This window comes from Callorhinus ursinus, unplaced genomic scaffold (genome assembly GCF_003265705.2).
Source record: "Callorhinus ursinus isolate GAN/ISIS: 27379988/994484 unplaced genomic scaffold, GSC_fseal_2.0 scaffold48, whole genome shotgun sequence".
NCBI lineage: Eukaryota > Metazoa > Chordata > Mammalia > Carnivora > Otariidae > Callorhinus > Callorhinus ursinus.
The window spans coordinates 1,284,929-1,288,996 of NW_027397110.1; the positions used below are offsets into that span (position 1 = coordinate 1,284,929).

The 4,068-nt window shown below is 59.5% G+C and overlaps 1 long non-coding RNA gene across 1 annotated transcript in view; it reads right to left on the reverse strand.

Annotated features, from left to right (window-relative positions):
• LOC112831446 (uncharacterized) overlaps nucleotides 1-4,045 on the reverse strand; it is a 4,922-nt gene extending 877 nt beyond the window's left edge. The window contains exons 1-3 of the long non-coding RNA XR_003210143.2: nucleotides 3,728-4,045; nucleotides 2,456-2,621; nucleotides 2,198-2,297 (exon numbers count right to left, since the gene is read on the reverse strand). This is a non-coding gene — a long non-coding RNA (uncharacterized lncRNA). The remainder of the gene's footprint in view (nucleotides 1-2,197; nucleotides 2,298-2,455; nucleotides 2,622-3,727) is intronic.
• Between the last annotated feature and the right edge of the window lie 23 nt (nucleotides 4,046-4,068).

The following is a 4,068-nucleotide window of genomic DNA, read 5'->3' on the forward strand; positions in this document are numbered from 1 at the left end:
CAAGGAGATCTTGCTGGAGGACTGCACAAAAGCATAAGACAGCACCCCTAACCTGCAGGAACTTAAAGAACAAATCGCTTACTGAAGCAGCATGTGACTCAGCAGCTCGAGGAGACGTATGGAGACCCAGTGACTGATACCTAACTGAGTACATGCTGTGTCCTGGCCCTGGGCCTGGAGCATTCCACAGGAGTGGCCTCATTCCATCTCTGCATCGTCCCTGACCACAGTTCCCACCATCTCCCCACTTTACAGGTGAGAAACGGGCACTGGCAGGTGCCCAGCTGCCGTCCTGAAGTTGGGCGTCTGGGAGACGACCGGACTGGACCGAACCCAGGTGTGCCTGGCTGCAGACCGGCCCTCCGCCCCACACACATGGGGGACTCAGTGCCCAGTGGGTGCCAGGAAGGACACAGAGAGAAGATGCGGGCCTTCTTCGGTCTCTGCATACATCAGGGTAGGGTGGGGCCGCCCAGAAGGGCCCGGGAAACCACCCACATCCCGTTGACGCCCTCCCTCTCCTCCTGGCACCTCCAAGCTTGCTCTTGGACAGGTCCTGAAGAATGAGGGGAGTTTAGGGCAGAAACTACTCTGACACTACAATGGGGGAAACATGGCATCATGCACTTGTCCAAACCCACAGAATGCACACCCCCCGACCAAACCCTAAAGCAGCTATGCGCTCTGAGTGATAACGACGTGTCAACGTACGTCCGTTGGTTGTAACAAACACCCCACTCTGGTGGGGATGTTGACAAAGAGGGAGGAAGTATCGGGGGGGGCAGGGGGCGTATAGGAAATCCCTGTGCCTCCTGCTCAAGTTTGCTGTAAACCTGACATTGTTCTAAAAAAATAAAGTCTTAGTGAAGTAGAGGAAGAGGAGGAGAGTCCCGGGCATGGACTCCCCTGCCCCACTCCCTGGGTCCCGAAGGCAGTGAAGAGTAAGCTGTAGGTACGAGCAGGGGGAGAAGCCATAGTGGGGAGCCAGCCCAGGGCACGAGGCCGAAGACTGGACGAGCAGTGGGCTCCTGGCCCCCACAGCCAGCCGTAAACCAGCCGGTACCCAAGAGCACCAGCTCCATCCCCAAGCCGAGCTGTTCAAATAAGCCCTTAGCCGTTTGCGCAGAAATCCCATGGGGAGGATGGCGATGTGGTCTGGTTCTGAGCGTGGTTTCATAATGATTCCATAAATCTCCAAAGCATGTATCTTTAATCTGACATAATTAAATGCTGAGTTATTTGCAAATGAAATGTTTAAAACAAGAACAGCTGTAAGGGTCCCAAGGCCGACACTTGGGAAGTGGGTCTCGCCTGAGCCCCTTCTCCTTGGCCCGACCCTCCCCTGTGACGGCTGGTGGTGCTGAACAGCAGTGTGGGCAGGAGGGCCAAGGGCCCCTCTCGGCGGCACGTCCCCCCAAAGCCCGGCCCCCACTTTGGAGGCAGGGGCGGGAGGGACGGGCCAGGCCGGCGGCAGGTGATGCTGCCGCTCCCCCAGCTTTGCTCTGGGCTTTCAGAGGGCGGGAAGCTGAGGGGGCACATCGCAGCCAGATGCTCCGAACACTCCCAGCTGTGACAAAGCCTCACGACAGGAAAAATAAGTGATGGGTTGTTTACAACCTGCCTCCTCACCCCTTCTCGAAGGGGAGTGTCGGGGATGCAGTGCAGAGCTGGAGAGACTGCAAAGTCAGCCCCAGCGCAGAGCTGGAGGTCACATCCCTGCAGGATGCCACAGAGGCCCAGGTCCAGCTGTGTCTCCCCATGACCCAGGGCATCAGTGTAGGGGTGAGTGTGCGTGTGAGAAAGAGAGAGAGGCTTTGTGCAGGTGTGTGTGGGCGGATGGGCGTGCAGGCGTGTCTGGCCCAGGGAATTGGCCCCAGGGAACCTGATCAAATCCAGGTGACACATTGTTCTAACTGAGTGGTCCAGCAGTCAGCTACGCAGCCCGTGCCAGGCTCTGTGACACAGACCCCAGGAGGTCACTGCCTGGTGAGGCCTCCAGGCCCGTGTACGTGTGACAATGGCACGAGAGCAGAGGTCCCCGGAGAAGGCGTGTGCAGAGTGCCCGGAAACAGACGGGAGGGGGCAGCTAACCCCACCTGGAGTCTCACAGCGTTGGGAAATCGAGAAAGAATGGAGCAGGCAATCTGAGCGTCCCCAGGAAGGAAGGAGGGACTCCAGGTGTACGAAGCCAGCTCACCTGGGAGGCGGCAACGCTGTCGCGTGACTGGGGCGAAGCAGGGCCGTGGGGCCGGCAGCAGGGACACGGCGCCCTCAAGCACGCCGAGCGCCTGCAGAACCTGGAACGGACGTGTAGACGAGGATTTGGCCATTCCCCTCCGGACGTTACACGGCGTGCCCATTGGGGCCCGACCCCACATCTAGCTCTGCAGCTGCCACGAGGCCCCCCTCCGTGTTCACTCAGCTAGGAAACGTGTTCCCGCTGTAACATGCTCACCACCTCCATCTGTGACACGACGCCGTAAATTCGTTTGTGCTTCACGCGTCAGGACGGGGCGGTCGTGCGGTAGCTGGGGTACCACAGGCCGCGGGACCCGGACCTGTCCCCTGTGGCTTTGCCCTCCCCTGCGGAGGTGGGATTCTCCGCTGGGCCCCCTGAGTCCCTGGAGGGGAAGAGCGTGAGGGAATGTGGACGCACGTCCTTCATCCACGTTCCCCCAGCAGCACGCAGGGCGGCGCTCACTCGTCCGTGGAAAGAGAGCCTGTGAGCAGAGGAGGAAAGAAAAAGGGTTTTGTCGGCACCTGGGGGGTTGGCAAGGTCCTCCTCGGAGCTGTGTGGGCATCGCTGGGAGGAACAAGGTGGCAAGACCAGCCCATGGAGAAAAGTGTGACGTGTGAGTCCTCCTCGTCCCCTGGACCAGGAACAACGGGCGCAGGGTGGACACACAGACGGCGAGAGAAAGGCCCCTCCCTGAACATGTGCAATCGCAAGGGAGTCAGGACATCACCCATCACTGTGGACAACCCGTGTGCAGTGACCGAGCCAGACAGAAACTGCTCACGGTGACACGAGACCGGAAGTAAAGCATCACCCCAAACGTTACTCCTTCCGAAGGAGAATGTGGTGACCTCACAGGAGGGAATCCCCGACGGACAGCACCTGTCTCGGGACCGGGGCCCCAACGAGGGCCACAGACCAGATCGCGCCTGGCCGGCTGAGACTTGCTTGGGGCACGCTGGAGGCTGGCGGTCCCATCGGGGCGCCGCAGGTCGGCTCGTGGTGAGGATCCTGTTCTGGTTACAGACGGGACACTTCTCATGGTGTCCTCATGGGGCGCTCCCTGGGGTCTCTCCTGTAAGGGCCATAACCCCATGCATGGGGCCCCCCAAAGTCACCGCCTCCCAACAGCACCCACGACCACACCTTCACTGTGTGACCAGAGTCGACGCCCACAATGGGACAGAGATGCCACCTGCCTCCCTGTGAGCACGGGGAAGGGACACAGCGAGTTCCATGGCTCCTGGCCACAAAGGGGCCACTGGAAACCCCCACAGAAACGTGGCACAAACCGCAGGACGTCCTGCAGCACAGCCGGCATGCAGCCATGGCGGGAGCTGGTGGAAGGCGACCGTGGACTCTGGGTGCTGAGACAGGACCGGCTGGGCGGCAAAGGTCCTTGCGGTCACATGAGAAAACATGCTTCTTAGGACATATGGCCAACACATCTGAGGCAAAAAGTTCTGAAAAGTCCATGGTTCTGAAATTTACCTTTTAAAAACATAGCTGTTCCTGAGGCAGAGTTGACACAGGATGCAGCAAATGTCAGCGCTTCAAGGCCCGTGTGCCACATGCTCATGCACCTTGTGTGCTCCTGCAGCTGCTCGCTGAGTTTGGTGTGTTTCCAGTACAGAAAATGAAAATAAGGTGATGGTGATTATTTACCAGAAACACCAATGGTGGGAGAGTTCGGGTGCATGTGCCCATCAGACAGACCACAGTTCCCGGGTGAATCCAGAGCAGCTGTGCCGGTGCGGGGCACACACGGGGAGGGGCATACGGACAGGTGTGCACACGGGCAGGTGCACACGGGGAAGGGTACATGGGGAGGG